Source organism: Hipposideros armiger, unplaced genomic scaffold (genome assembly GCF_001890085.2).
Source record: "Hipposideros armiger isolate ML-2016 unplaced genomic scaffold, ASM189008v1 scaffold_214, whole genome shotgun sequence".
NCBI lineage: Eukaryota > Metazoa > Chordata > Mammalia > Chiroptera > Hipposideridae > Hipposideros > Hipposideros armiger.
Window position 1 is genome coordinate 378,536 of NW_017731564.1, and position 16,967 is coordinate 395,502.

Genomic DNA, 16,967 nt, shown 5'->3' on the forward strand with positions numbered 1-16,967 from the left:
ATAAGTGGTTGAGCTATACAAGAGGTAACAAATGTCTAATAGGTCATGTATGGCCTCATAGCCATTGCTAGGATTTTGGTTTTTCTGAGTGAGATGAAAAGACACTGGAAGGTTTTATGTGGAGGAATGTGAAGATCCACTTAATTTTATAAGAGTTGCTCTGGCTGCTCTGTGTAGAATGTGCTATGAGGGACAAGAATCAAAAGAGGGACAACATTTAGGATGCTACTTGAATAATACAGACAAAATATTGTGGCGGCTTGGTTGACATAGAACTGGTGGAAAAAGTGGGGGAAATTATTAAATTTTGGATATTTTGAAGGAATAGCAAATATACATTTCCTGATTAATTGGATGTGGGGGTGTGAGAGACTTAATGGTAGCTCCAAGTTTTTGGACTGAGAAATGTGAAGGATGGTATTGAGATGGGAAAAACTGCATGAGAAACAGACTTGAGAGGAAGATAAGGAGCGTGATTTGGTGCAGGTTATTTTTTTTTGGCCGAATTTTATGGTTTTATTAAAACACAATTTGCACACAAGCTGTCTATTCATTTTCTTTGCTGCCCAGCCTGGCCTTGGGATTGGTGAGTGATGACCAGCTGGGCTGCTCTTTTCACAATGGCTTTGTGGTTCTCTGAGGAGACGTTGTGAGCAATCTCAGCGCAGTAAGACATTGCCCATCAGCAGCACTTCAAGCTCCTTGACATTGTGGACCAGGAACTCCTGAAAACCACTGGGCAGTGTGTACTCTGATTTCTTGTTACCCCCACAACCAATGGTGGACATCACGATCTGGTCCTTGAGTCTTCTGCACACCCTATCATCAATGCCTCTGGGTTTCCGACAGTTACACTTAATTTTGACATATCTGTTTGACTGGTGCCTGATGAACTTCTTGGTCTTCTTCATGATGATCTTGGGCTTCACGAGTAGTTTGAGGGCAGCCAATATACCGAGGAGGAAATGGCTTCCACCTCTGTAAGCAGCACACAGGAAGAGCGGTGCAGGTTATATTTGAGATGCCATTATTTATCCAAGGGTATATATTAGTTTTGACTTCAGAGGAGAGGTCCAGGATGGAGATAGGTATTTTGGAGTCTTCAGTGTATAGCCACGTTTAAAGCTGCAAGACTAGAGAGGATCACTAAATAAGTGATGGAGCGTCCAAGGAATGAGCCCTGAAGTACTTCCACCCTTGGGAGTTTAGTGAGGTGAAGAAAAATTGGCTAATGAGACTGAGGAGAAATGACCATAGGAAGAACATTAGGATAGCATGGTGTCATGGAAGCAAAGTGAAGAGACTATGCAAAGATAGATGATCAACTGTGTCAGATGCTGCTGACAGAGCAAATAAGATGAGGACTGAGACAATGATTGGGTTTAAGTATTAAACCCAATTAAATAATAAATAATACATTAATAAATTAAAAACCCAATTAAATAATAAATGGAGGTGATTTGTCATGTTAATTAATATAGTTTTGGTGTAATGGTGGGTTGGAGGCCTTTCTTGGAATGGCCCAAGAAAGTATGGGAGGAGGGGATTTGGAGACCTTAAGTACAGGTAAGTCACTTGAGGAACTTTGGGGATAAGAGGAGCAGAAAAGAAGGGCTATAGCTACACGTGATGTAGGATCACAAGTGTATTAAGATAATAGAAGAAACAAAAGCATGCTTGTATGCTGATGGGAAAAATCCAACAAAGAAGTAAATCATAATGATTCTGGAAAGAGGGGAGAGTTGAAAGAGTGACATTCTTTTCTAACTTAGGGTCTTGGGTAAAAGTGGAGGAGATGGCCTTACAGCAGAGTGCAGACAATGTGCCAAAATTTACATGAAGGAAGGTAGAGCATATGTGCACATTTATGAGAAGATATATATGTTATAACTTGTGAAGATCTCTCTATCTCTCTCTCCCTTCCTCCCTTCTCTCTCCTCCCTCCCTTCCTCCCCCACCCCCTGTTTTTATTTTCAAGCAATGCCATCAGCTGAAAGTAAAGGTTGAAAAGGAAGTGCTGGATATTTGAAATCTTGAAGTGGAAGGATAATGTACAAAATCAGTTTCTGTAACAGTGAGGGAAGGGGTAAATGGCAGAAATATAATTGCCTGGCAGCATTAAGGACCCTGCCTAAGTTCAAGAGGTGTAGGTTAGTAATCTTTCTAGGTTTCCGGAAGTGGAGGAAAACCAGATATTCACAGCTGTAATGTCTGTCATACTGATGGACTGTGGATTTTAAGCTAGGGAGAGATAAGGACATAAGAGAGCAAGGTATAGTGGAAATTTACTAAGGGTAATGGGCCTTGGTGGGGAGGGGATACTTGTAGTAGAGGTACTGGAAGAAGTAAACTGCAAATATTGGATATGGTAGATAGAATAGGATAGTTGACATTGGAATTATGGAGTGGTCACATCTTTGGTTATGACAGGGTCTAGGGCATACCAATGGGAGTAGATGGATGAGATAAGATGGAAGACAAGAATATTTGGGAAGAGGAAGTCAAAGAAATGAAATTTTGTGTGGATAATGAAATTACCAAAAATTCTAGCTAGAGTAGCACTAGATAGAGTGACTGTGAGCCAAGAGCTAAATCTGTAGAAAATGATGGAGGGTGACACTGAAGTCTTAAATGGCTGAAACAAGGAGTGCTTTACTCTGATAATATGATATTCAAAGCAAGGAGATTATGGAGAAAGGAAGGAGGTTATAATTAAAATATTTTATAGGTAGTTTGGCAGGGAGGGGCTTGGCCATTTTCCAGGTGATTACAAAGACAGAATGCTGATTATTAACCTGATATCATCATCCTTCTTTTAAATAACTGAAGCCACTATGGTTAATTTTAATCTTAGTTACCAAATGGTAGCATTTGTTCAAAGAATCAATTTTGTTTAGTGGTCATCTGTGACTGACCTGAAAGTGGATCATTAAGTGTGGCGATTTTCCTCAAAGTAGAAATATAAAAATGGAAATTGAGAATCATTATTTTAGCTGAAGAATTTGAAAATCCAAGGGAGAGTGATTCAACCAAGATCACAGTGGTAATAAGCGACAGAGCCCACAAATCGAATTAAAGTTCCCAAATTAAGGTGGCAGATTTAGCCAAAATGCAAAATAAAACAAAAGAAAAGCAAAAACAGCAGCCACAACAACAACCAGAAAAGAAATTTAACAGATGGCCTGTTAAATTTGGGTTTCAGATAAACAACACATTTTTTTTAGTATTAATATGTCTCAGATATTGCCAGGGAACATTCTTATACTTAGGTGTCGGCAACTCTGTCCTGAGTAAGTTGGATCACTTGCTCTCTGCTGCTGTTCCTGGTGCTAGAAAGCCTAGTGCATAAAGTGTGTGTGTGTGTGTGTGTGTGTGTGTGTGTTAGGGGAAATAATGGTTTGTGTTTCCTTTGTGCCTAAGCATGATTCCTTTATAGTATTTTGTAAGAGATGGAGGCATTTATAACAGCAAATCAGATAAGCCAAATAGATCTTGTGGCAGGTAAGGTATGTATTTAAAGGCTGCATCATCTGACTAAGTGTGCATCTTTTTTAAATGAGGTAACATTGGTTTATAACATTATATAAATTTCAGGTGTATAACATAATTCGACATCTGTATATACTACAGCATTCTCACCACCAAAGGTCTAAACAGTTTCCATCCATCACCATACAACTGAACTCCTTTACCCATTTGTCCTCCCAGACCCCCTCCCCTTTAGAAACCGCCAATGTGTTGTCTGCATCTATGAGTTTGTTTTTGTTTTGTTTCTTGTAAGAACTGCTTGCTCCTTGTTTCTCCTGATATTCTAACAATTGAGGAGCTTCTTGCCAAAAATAGCTGCAATTTCTGGGGGAAGAAGTTTTGTTGGAAGGTCAGTCAACTATACTCATGTTTACCATTTTCCTTGCCACGGTTGTTTGTATTTATTTAGAATCATATTATTCAATTATTTATATTAATCATATAAATAAATACCTATTTATAACCAAGGACAATAAATGTTCACCAACCAACATACATTTTCTATTGAACCTTTCTCTGAAACTATTGCCTGATTTCTTTTCGTGACAGACCCTATGGTTCCACAGCTATTCAAATTATTTCTAAAGGACTTACCACATCATTACAGATTATAACTCTCTCCTGGACAAAATCGGTCCATTTAAATAGAAAATGATTTGCTCCCGGATTAACACAGCATTAACATTTCAAACTATTGACTAAAAATGTCAGCATTTCACATTTTAAATGAATAGATTTACAGTTACCAAAATGGTGCGGTGGTCAAACAAATGGGAAGACTCTTGTTATGTTCCACGAATGCGTTTAAAAGTAGTTATGAAAAACATTATTTCCTTGCTATTAATTTGGCCCTGCTCATATGCTCTACTTAATTAGAAATGGGATTAATCAGTTATCAGGCATCCTTTTTCTAACGTTCTCCTATAAATTCTTAATCTTTAAAGGCATGAGTATTGTTTTAGTTTCTTAGGATGCTTTCAAAATGTTACCATTTACAAATACTATAAGAAAATAACTCAGATAGGGCAATATTCAAATATTAATTACCTAGTTAAAAACCTGCATAAAAATGAATTAGTACCTAAATTGCTCAGTGGTACTAAGTTCGGTTTAGAAATTGATATTAGCTTTCTTAAGTTGATGATAATTTCCCCTTTATTCCTGAGTGCATATGACGTCAGACAATTAAGTTGGCGAACTCATCCTAGAAAAAGTGCTACATACCTCATTGCTGAATATCACTATGGTCGGTGACATTCTAAGAACTCCCCTTGGGAAGCTATGCACTGATGCCTGCACCTAGTCCACCCTTCAAAGCAACATTGGAACTCTTTTTTTCTGGAATGGCCACCAGAGCTGTCATCCTATTCCCTTTGAAGTCCTGAATGTCATCAAAATGTCTTCCTTTCAATATTTCCTTTATCTTCAGGTAAAGAAAGAAGTCATTGGGGGCCAAGTCAGGTGAGTAGGGGGGCGGTGTTCCAATACAGCTATTTGTTTACTGGCTCAAAACTCCCTCACAGACAGTGCCATGGGAGCTGGTGCATTGTCGTGATGCAAGAGCCACGAGTTGTTGGTGAAAAGTTCAGGTCATCTAACTGTTTCATGCAGCCTTTTCAGCACTTCCAAATAGTAAACTTGGTGAACTGTTTGTCCAGCTGGTACAAATTCATAATGAATAATCCCTCTGATATCAAAAAAGGTTAGCAACATCGTTGCAACAGGTTCTCGAACATAACTTAAATTTCAGACCTTGTATATCGTACCATTTATTTTTCATGATGAGTCCATGTAACGTTTTTTGGATGTTAGAACTGAAGCTTACAAAGTAACTGGTCCAATATCATGTAGGTGGCAGAGCTGGAATACAAGTGCCAAAGCCTGTGATCTGTGGAGTTATACAAAGTCCTTTAAAAAGAAATCAAATCAGTGATGTGTTTTACAAGATGTTTTCTGATTATTCTGGAAAAAAATCAGTATTACCAATAGACAGTAACTTATTTGTAGGAGTGCTTTACCATTCTCAAAGTATTTTTGTTTATGCTACCTCAATTTCATTTTAAGCTCATATCAACCATCAGAGATAGTTAAGGTCAATATATTTAGCTCAGTGTTACCAATACAATAGCCAAAAGATTAAATAAGGTTGCCAAGGTCATGGATGAAGCAACAGAGCCAGGAATCAGATCTAGATATCTTATCTCTAGATTTTCTACTACTCTTGCTGATAATACACATTAGATGCCATCCTCTCTCAGGGTGGGCTCTGACACACTGCACTAGGCATCATTTTGCAGACACCCTCATTCCTCCACTTGGTTTCTGATACCCCCTGCTGGGCCTCCCTTCCACAGTGATGCCCACCTCCCGTTACTCGGATTCTCACACCCTTTTCTGTGCCACTAGCTTCTTCCAGGCTCCAGGTATTGGAACTTGCCTTGCTTGGCTCATGTAATGCTTTTGCAGCTTGCTGAAAACACTTCCCAGTTTGTTGCAGGGAAAAAGTGGCAGTCTTACTGGACTGAGGAAATTGAAGTCCAAGTTTCGGGCTGTCAGAGTGAATGGACACTGAGGGGGAAATCTCCAGGGAGGTGAGAACCACAGAATGGGGAATCCCCCAATCGGTGTTTCTCATGAAAGATATATTAACAGTTGGCTCACTCCAGAACTGCACAAAAGCGGGGGAGATTCCAAGGAACCCAGCAGAGATAAACAACTGGGAGGCTAAAGAGTGGGACAGAGATTCCAGCTGCTGTGTTTTCAAACCATTCTATTTGTATAATTATTTGTTCAACTTTTCTTCCCACATGGAAGAAAAAGTATATAGCATGGTTTTTCTCACATCTACCTCTGAGTTTCTTAGACCATATTAATATAATATAGATGTCAGGATCTTTATTATTGTCAAATAATTATATTTTCCACTATATGTCTTTTCACTAATAATTAGTTTACATTGATGTAGAGTTTTAGAACCAATTTAAATTTGCTTTAAGTTTGAAGACTATCTAACCCTAAATCTCCTCAATTCCACTTGGTAACTGTGAACTCTGTGTGTGGTAGGTTAAGTGTGTGGTAGGTTGTTTGAGGTCAATCTTAAAATCATAATTTTGTACTGATGGGTTGTTTGTTTTAAATGTCCTTTTAAATATGATCTCGCATCACACCCTGATTGGAATAATGCCAGGTGACATCACCCAGCAATTCAGAAAGGAAAAAAATACAACCAGGAAGAATATACAAAATGTTTAACCTCATTAGTTATCACTGGAAGGAAAATGAAAGAAACAGTTACAACATTTGAAACATAGAAAATATAAAGAAGAATGATAATAATACCCAGGGTTGGCATGGATATGAGAAAATGGGTACTTTTTATACATTGCTAGGGAAAACGTAAATTGTACAAGGTTTCTAGACAACAACGTGACAAAATGTATCAAAAATGTTAATATGTTCATATCCATTTTTCTGATAGGGCTATTATAAATACTGTTGCTATAGACATAGTTCAACATGTACCCTTGATTCAAGACTCTTCTAGGGTGGCAGTTCTCAAACATTGGCCCTAGGACCTTAAAAAAAAATAAAACTCTTAAAAATAATTGAGGATCCCAAAGTGAGCTCTCTCTCTCTCTCTCTTTCTCTCTCTCTCTCTCTCTCTCTCTCCCCTCTCTCATAATTTTTCATTTATTTAAATATAAACACATTAAATTGTATTAGATAATTCCATTAGATACAGATCTGGGCTATCTAATTGTACAGTTTATTTTTTCTGCTGATTCTGGTTGGAGGTGGATTATTTTCTGGTCTATTATGTATTTGGAGATTGAAAACTCATGTAGAAACCAGCTCTTTCTCTGGAGACCCTAGAAAGCCTGCGTTGAAGACCCATCTCTCCACAGAACATTAATTAGCATTTATTTCTCCCAAGAGTGCTAGGTTGCTACTCAACTGAGACCGCTTGATGTTAATTTCTTGCCTTTTCCCCCATACCACAGAAAGGATGTAAATTCAAACCTTTGTGTAAGGATTGTGCTGATGTTATGACTTTTCAGAGACTTTTTCACCCAGACTCCAGTATGAGACACAGATTTCTTTATCTTCCTTTACCATCTTTTTCATTGGGGTTTTCTTTTCCTATATTGTACCAAGGAATTTCTAGCATTTCAATTATATTTAGTATAGCTGCTATTACTAAGAAGTTTTTTTTTAGTCAACTGATTGGGCAAACAGAAGCAATCTTAACTTCCTGCTAGCCCATCTGCAAAGGTCACCTATATTGATCATTTTAACTCAGTATAAAAATGCCTTTCTTGGTTGATCATATTCAGAAACCATCCCCATATTTAATATCTAGATTTATATGGATACAAATTCAAAAAGTCCTGTAATCTATATTGTATATGACTTCTGCTGTAGCATTAGCTTTTTAATTAATTTCCCCAGAGAATATTGGGATCTGGCTCTATTATTAGACCTGAAGACAATGATGGATAGGGTTAGAGAGGTAATGGGGAGCATTGACTTGTTCTCAGGAGGTAACACCCCACTGATAGTATCTGCAAGCAAGAGGATAGAGAGGACACTTAAATTCATTAAGGGAGGCAGGAATATTTTGGCTGTGAGAATTTGGGTTTCGGAATACTGTGAGACCTTGCACCCACTTGTATTACTCTTCCTAATATCGCTATCCAACTTGTCCCTGTTCAGTGCTGTAACCTTCCCAATAGAGAACTGGTAAAGCTATGGATTTGGCAGCTCACGGGATCACACTAAGTTCTATCTGGTTTTCCTCTTATGCAACCCTCTAAATACAAGTGACAGTAGATTCATTTAGCATCATGGTCACATAGATCCCTGCCTTGATCCTAGAATTCAGGGATTTGAGAATCTTGTTTCTTTTCTCTAAGGTATCCAGAGCTGTTGGAATCAGCCACCTTCTCTCCATGGTCCTTAAATTTCTGTATATTGTCCTAAAAAGTGACAACTACTCCCCCAAAGTTTTACCTTCAATGATCACTGCATTCTAGGTGCCTAGATGCCTAATTTAGTAATCTGTTATGTCATTGTATTTCTTATGGGCTACTGGATGATTATCCATAAATATTAACAGGACTTTTTACTGCATTCGGCCCATACTAAGCAAGATACTTAATCCTAGCTTTCCCTATATCCCTGAGTATCTGTAGCATGCAACACACTCATTGTAATGATCTCAGGTTCAATTGGTGTTCTTGATTGCAAATGACGGAGACCAACTCTAGTTGACTTAAGCAAAAATCTCAAGGATATCGAAAGGACACCAGTTGTCTCATGAAATTGACACGAGGGATGAAGAAGTAGGCTCAAAATATAGATAGAAACCAAGGGAGACTAGGGTTTGCCTTCAAGTGTGTTTAGATGGTAGCTGTAAACAAACTTAAAAAAATGACAAATGAAAAGTACAGTATGGTGAGAAAAGACATGATTTTAAGTTCTGGTATGTCATTCCAACAGGAGTTGGTCAAGCAGTGAAGCAAGTTACTTCAGTAAAGTAGACATGAGTATCAGGAGAAACCAAATGGGATATTAGCATATGTACAAAGTTAGCAGATACAGGTCACACGATAGGATCTCAATCCAAATTGGAAGGAGAGAGACAAATAGGAATGCAGTTCCCATAACAACTTAGCAGGTTGATGTAAGAAGCATGTTAAGACTATGGCTATAACCAAATGACAAAGCTTCATGAGCTTATGTTTTAATCTCAGAATACCACTCTACATTGTAAGGTAAGATGAGTGGTTGCATACTGAAAATCACAGGTAGTCTACTTGACAGCTCTCTTGGGACTCCAGCAGTTGCCCAGGGCAGATACTGAATAGCAAGAGGCTAGGTTAAGTTAGATCAGAACCATCAATTGGTTTTGATATTAAAACTGTATTATATTGTTCTGTATACCTGAAACTAACAATAAACAAAACAAAACTGTATTACAAAGGAGCATGAAAGCACTTAAAGAGTCTTTACTGTATTGGGGGCAAAGTTTTGGCATTTGGCTTTTAAATTTCATAGCCTTCCTTTCTAGCTAAGGTCGTTAAAACATATTCAAGTATTTACCCCTCAATAATTACTACCCAGTTTCCCATTTGAACTTTATTTACCTAACCAGGTAATGTCCTTAATATTTATTATTCTGAGCCCCACAGCATTCTCATTAACTTGGAGAGGGAAAAACAGGCAAAATCCTGATCACTTCCTTTGTACATTGTATAGTTTGGTAAAATTAGAAGAGAACTTTGTGGGAATGGTTAGGTTATACTTTGAGCTCACAACATGATATTTGAAATACTGCCATTTGTGACAGTACGGGTGGATCTTGAGATTATCGTGCTAAGTGAAATAAGTCAGACAGAAAAAGTCGAGAATCATATGACTTCACTGATATGTGGGCTATAAAACTGAAAGCAACAAGTGAACAAGACAAACAAAGAAACAGACACAGATGACAGTTTAGTGGTTACCAGAGGGTAAGATGGGTGAAGGGAGGTGGAAGATGAGGGTAAAGGGGGTCAAACATATGGTGATGGAAGGAGAACTGACTCTGGGTGGTGAACACACAATGCGACATATAGATGATGTATTATAGAATTGTACACCTGAAACCTATGTAATTTTACTAACCAATGTCACCCCAATAAATTTAATAAAAATAAAAAGCATGATATTTGAACAGTACAACATTGGGAGATAATAATGATTGTTTTCTCAACAGCCATGAACTTAGGCTTCTAAAAAGCAAATATAAAACCTATTTTAAATTGGAACATTATTTTCAGTAAGCAAAACTGAAAACCAAGTTAAGTTTAAAAAGCTGTTTTCTAAAGCATCATTCCTGTTTCAATCTTCCAGTTTTGATATATAGCCTTGCCTCAAGCATTCTATTTGACTTTTTCAATGCCAACCTAAAATGTCATCTTTTATAAGATTGATATTAAAAATTGTAAGTTATTTCTTGCCAAAATGATAAAAAAAACATTTGTAAACAGCAACTCTTAAGCTGTCAGCTTTATCCAAAAGCAAAATTGGGATAAGGTCAGTGATTTTAGGTTTTATCTCTCTGTTGTATCTTCAGTGTTTGGAGAAGGATAATTGAAAAAGTTTAGTTTTCTCTAGGGATAATCAAATTTAAAACTTAGAAATTATATGCCATACCATTTATCTGTATTGGAATTGCATGATATGAGCTATTTGGAAAGAAGATATAGAAACTAACCTTCAATATGGCTCCCAAAATCCTTGCCTCATGTTTATGTCCTCGTGTTGTCCTTTCCCATAGTGAATCAGGGCTGCAAAATGGAGTACTACTCCTCCATAAGAAAAGATGAAACAATGCCATTGCGACAACATGGATAGATCTTGAGATCATAATGCTAAGTGAAATAAGTCAGACAGAAAAAGTAGAGAACCATATATTTTCACTGATATATGGTATATAAAACCAAAAACAACAAAAGAACCAGAAAAACAAAAACAAATGAAGAAACAAATCTTATTGACATAGACAATATGACAATAGACCGAGGGTAAGGGGGGGAGAGAGGTGGTAGATGAGGGTAAAGGGGATCAAATATCTGGTGATGGAAGGAGAACTGACTCTGGGTGGTGGGCACACAATGTGATAGATAGATGATGTATTACAGAACTGTACACCTTAAATCTATGTAACTTTATTAACAATTGTCACCCCAATAAATTTTAATTTAAAAAAAAGTACTGTGGCTTCCACATTGGTCTCTTACACTCACTATGGGGGAAAGCCAGCTGCCATGTTAGAAGACCACTCAAGTAGTCCTTTGGAAGGCCCATGTAGAGAAGAGCAGCACTCTCCTGTTCTCAGCCAACGCCAACTTGACAGCCATATAAGTGAGCAACATTGAAAGCTTATCTCCCAGCCACAGTCAAGCCTTCAGATGATTGCAGCTCTGATTGACCTCTGATTGAGAAACATGGAACCACAACTGCCTGTCAAAGTACTACTGGAAGTATTCTGACCCAGAGAAACAATCACAGATAATAAAAATGTACTATCATTTTAAGCCACTAAGGTTTTGTGTTGTTATGCAGCAATAGGTAACTAATCCTTAAGAGAATGTGTCTCACTTATTTGCAGGAGTTGGCAACCAATAAATGTTTTTTGGGTTTTTTTTTTTCAGTGAATGAATGAATGTCCATAGATGTAGAGAATCTCCAAAAAGCAATGATGATTTCTAACTATCAACTCCCCTGTCAGAAGCACCTTTGTTTGGCCTCTGAGAATGTGACTCATTGGAAAAAAACACCCCTGCTGAAACTTTCCCAGTCTGTCATACACAGTTAATATTATTAACAGTAATGAAAACAATAGCATTAGTGTTCTCTGCCTGATCATTCCTGTGTTATCAGGGTGTTCTATTGACTGAAGCTTGCGAAGATGACCTAATTTTTAGGATCCTGAATTCCTCTGTAGTTGAAAAGATACTTGCAAATTTTATGAGATCAGTCTGCATTTGCTTGCATTTGTCTTCCTTGCAATTAAGGCTCCTTTGTTATGCTAAAAGTTAAACAGTTTCATAAAGTAGTATGTTAGGTGAGAGAAAAGTCTGTCCATTTTTTCTGTCCTTTGACCTTATGAAAGATGTCCATTGATAAACTATTTTAATGGAAAATTCTCCCAAAGCTATTCTAATTAGGCTGCTTATGAAATGTTACTTGTAGCTTATTAAAATCTGCAAAGCCCTGCCCCATGACAGCCATTTACTAATTTTAACTGAATAAACTATTTAACAAGCAATCAGTTCTCCAACTGATGCTTTGTTTGGTGTTTATTTTTCTTACTGTATTGATTTATCTTGGACTAAGTCAACTGAATTGACTGGATGTTTTAGTGGCATACAAGGCCTGACAATTAAGTTCGCGAACTCATCCTAGAAAAACTGCTACATACTAGTCCACCCTTCAAAGCAATTTTGGAACTCTTTTTCTGGAATGCCTATCAGAGCTGCCGTCATATTACCCTTGTTGTCCTGAATGTCGTCAAAATGTCATCCTTTCAGTATTTCCTCTATCTTCAGGTAAAGAAAGAAGTCATTGGGGGCCAGATCAGGTGAGTAGGGAGGGTGTTCCAATACAGTTATCTGTTTCCTGGCTAAAAACTCCCGCACAGACAGTGCCGTGTGAGCTTGTCCATTGTCGTGATGCAAGAGCCATGAAGTGTTGGCGAAAAGTTCAGGTCATCTAACTTTTTCACGCAGCCTTTTCAGCACTTCCAAATAGTAAACTTGGTTCACTGTTTGTCCAGTTGGGACAAATTCATAATGAATAATCCCCCTTATATCAAAAAAGGCTAGAAACATTGTTGCATCTAGTTTGCAAACTTAATTGTCGACCTCATGTATATATACACACTATTAATGTCCCAGAGCAATAATAATCTAAATTGGGCTCTGGTGACATGAAAGTACTTATACACTGGTAGATCCACATCTAGAGATAATATGTTGTACAGATGGCTCCCATTTTAATTCTGTGTTTATTTTATTTTCTCTCTAATTTATCAAATATTTCAGATGCACAACAAAAGTAAAAACCAGATATGACCTCCATTCAGATTTAACGGATAGTAATTTTTGCCTATTAGTATTGGATTTTTAAAAGAAATTAAAGTACTAACCCAAATAATTTTATTCTTTTCCACATGGAGAAGTTATATATCATCCCCATGCAAAATTTTAAAATTTTACTATATGCTTATGTGTGTTTGTAAACAATATGGCATATTATTTTGTGTTACTTAAAAACTTACATAAGCTTGTGAAAAGGTAACAAGCCTAATAAAAACCTAAGGCTAAAAAAACCAAAAAACTACATTAGCCTTTGTAGATCATTTTGTAAGCTCCCTTTTACTCAGCATTATGATTTTAAAAGTTGTTCATGTTGATTGAAGTAAATCCAGTTTATTCATTTTCAGTGCCATGTATTATTCAATGTATACCAATATCACAGTTAATTTACCCATTTCTCTGTTGATAGGCCTTTTAGATTGTTCCTTATCAGACTCATGTGTAGTGAAAATACTTGAAAATGTCTCATATGTATGTGCAACAGTTTCTATGTGCCATATATCCTGGAACGTAATTGCCAGAAGTATGGTGCTTTTTCTTTATAACTAGGTATCAGCAAACTGTTCTCTAGAGTTGTTCCCATCTATAGCCTCATTAAAACATGAGTTCCCATTTCCTCACATTTGAACCTTAAATTGTTATTGTGAGACTCTTTAATCTTTGCCAACCTGGTGGGTGTGAAAGTATATCTAAGTATTGCTTCAATTTGTATGTTTTTGGATAAAACTTTGAACAGATTTTCATTTTTAATGGCTATTCAGGATTTTTCTGTGACTTTCTTAGTCATACACTTTGACTTGATTTTAACAGGATGTTTCTTTATTTCCTATTTATTTTTGGAACTCTTTGTATATTTTGGATAGTGCCCTTTTGTTGTTCTCATCACTTGCAAATATAATCTCCTGATCTGTGATTTGTCACTTTTTAATGGCATCTACCGATAAAAAGAAGTCTCAGGTTTTAAGGTAGCGTAATGTATCAATATTCCCTTTTTTTTTTTTTTAAAGATTTTTATTGGGGAATTGGGGGGATGGGAACAGTGCTGGGGAATTGGGGAAAGGGGAACAGACAAGTTGCTGTCGTTTTGTTCTTCAGTCTAGTTGTGGAGGACGTTGCTTCACTGGCCCAAGTTGGCACCATCATTGCGCTCTTCCCGGGTGAGGCAGATCAGTCGCTGGCTTCTGGACGGCCGCTCACTGCGGCTGCTGGCCGCTCACGCTGGCTGCTGGCCACACACGGTAGCCCATGGCAACCCACTGCCGCAGAGACTGCAGCCCACGCCGTCGCCGGCGACTCACGGCAGCCCAGCTCCAGGTTGAGCTGTTGTTCAGCATCTTAGCTGTGGAGGGCAGTGTCACTGGCCCTCAGATGTGGGATCCGAACCGGGGCCCTCTGGCATCCCAAGCGAGTTCTTAACCATCGCGCCACTCGGCCGGCCCTCAATATTCCCTTTTATGTCTCTGTTTTTAGTATCTTAAATTCTTCTCTACTGTGAAGCAATAAATACCAAGGTATTCTCCTATATTTTCATCTAAGAGTCTTACAGTTTAATTTTCATATTTGTCTTTAATTATTTAGAATTTATCTTCCTGTATGATGTGAAATAGTGATTTAATCTTAGATAATAATATAGATAACCAATTGTCCAAAACTCATTATTGAATGGTCCTTGCTTTTACTACTGATTTGAAGGTTACAGTAGTAGACAAATATTCACGTGTATGTGCAGATCTATTTCTACCTTCATTATTTCATTCCATTTGCCATACTTCCCTATTTTTTGAATGACTATCTCACTGTTGAAATTACTGTAGCTTTACAAGTCTTGAATTTTATTTGGGGAAGTCCTCCATTTTCTTTTCTTGAAATTATTTAGGCTATTTTGGGCCCTTTACTCTTTGAATACATTAGAAAAGGTTTCAATTGCAAGTATTGGAAGAGAGAGATATGCATGATAGAATCCTATTTTTCATATGTAACAAGAATCCTGGGTGTAGGTGGCTTCTGTCATTGTCTTAGTAGCTCAGTAATGTCAGGGCTGGTGCCTCCATGATTCACTTGGTGTTCTTCTCAAAGGGGAGTGATGTCTGCCTACAGGTCCCAGTACTACTTTCAAAGCAGGTAGATGTGGGGAAGGATGCTACCCTGCCATGTGTCTCATTAGGAAATCAAAAGCCTTACCAGAAGCCCCTGGCAGATTTCTTTTTATACTGTATCATTGGCTAAAACAGAATCTTGTGGTCAACCATGCTGCAAGGGAGTCTGGGAAAGGGAATATTTGGATTTTCTAATCTCTACTATGGAAGCAAGTAAAAGAAAACATGATTGAGCAGACATGTGAGTAATTCCATGAATAGTCTGTCCCACATTCCCCCATGAATTATTGGATCAGCTTTTCAGTCTGTGAGAAAGCCTGTTGGGTTTTTTTATTGGGATTCAGAGATTAGATTTATGGCTTAATTTGAAGAGAATTGACACATATTTATTCCCATCTTAGAACACAGGTATTTATAGCCTCTTGGGTTTTTCAGTAAACTTGGATTTTCTTCATAAGGGAATTGAACTTTTATTTTAATTTTGTGAGCATTTGTGTGATTTATAAAAACATGCAACTGATTTTAAAATGATACAAAAATATCATTTTCAAGACAACATCAAAAAGTGAGTGTATTTAACCACACTCTGCTGGTAACAGAGCAAATGGGTGAGTGGAATAATATAATGATTCATGCTGTAGCATGTTTCATAAACTAGCAACAGAGAAAGTTGGTTGAAGGAAAGCAGAGGAACTTTGTCATTTAAGAATTAGAACCGAGGGGCTCCATAATCATCTGGTTTCCACTCAATGTTGTATCTATGGTCAGAAATGTCCATGATTGGAAGTCACTGCAGGGACCTTCCTGATTGTTCATTGAAGGTCCCTCCCGGTCGACTGTGGCCCCAGGGTAACACTTTTGCTGAGTTACTCTCCATACTAAGCAGTCATCTGCATAAGTTCCTGTGTGTGTGTGCATAGTAATTGTTCAAATCTGAGATCCTTGGCAATCCTTAGAGCCACTCGATACTTTTGCCCCAGTTTCTCAGTTTCAGCCATTGCACAGTCAGTTATCCAAGGGATATACGTGGCATACAGACAGTTCATCATGGACTGCACTAAGTCAGGTTAGGCTTTCATGGAAAAGTTGATGAAGTTGGTATCTACCAGGATGTAGTAAGGTGGGCCCAGCTGTGTGTTCTACTGGAAAAATAAGCAGGAAGGGTGTGGGAGGACTTCTCTTTTCTTGAGTGCACTGGTATCTTTCTTTTTTTTTAAGTTTTACTCTATCTTTTAAGCCTCTGATCTCTGAGACTAAGCTTTTGCTTATATGGCCTTGTTTTTTTGTTTGTTTGTTTGTTTTTTTGCTTCCCCATATTCACGCCTCATTCTTTTTCTTCCTGAACTTTTATTTTGTAATATTCATTCCTAGGTATCTTACTGTCTTGCTAATGTAATAGAAAATTTGAAAAAAATATATATTTTTTACCTTTTCCTGATGCACCAGGAGTACTCTTGATTTCTGTCACTTTATTGGAATGTAAGTTTCATAAGGAAAGAAATTATTGTCTATTTTGTTTATTAGTGGGTCTTCAATATCTACAATTATGTCTGGCACATAGTTTGTGTTCAATAAATATTTGTTGCATGAATGAGTGTAATGATTGATCTAGTATCTGGGAAATTTATGGAACTCTCTTTTTCTAGTACAAAATTCTTTTTTGTAGAGTCTCTTGGAGAAACTTATCTGTGAATGATGA

General features: G+C 37.5%; 2 pseudogenes; both read right to left on the reverse strand.

Annotated features, from left to right (window-relative positions):
* Positions 1–546: 546 nt before the first annotated feature.
* Positions 547–8,659, reverse strand: LOC109388979 (60S ribosomal protein L32 pseudogene; annotated as a pseudogene).
* Positions 8,660–15,977: 7,318 nt separating this feature from the next.
* LOC109388980 (rRNA-processing protein FCF1 homolog pseudogene) lies at positions 15,978–16,583 on the reverse strand (annotated as a pseudogene).
* Positions 16,584–16,967: the final 384 nt, after the last annotated feature.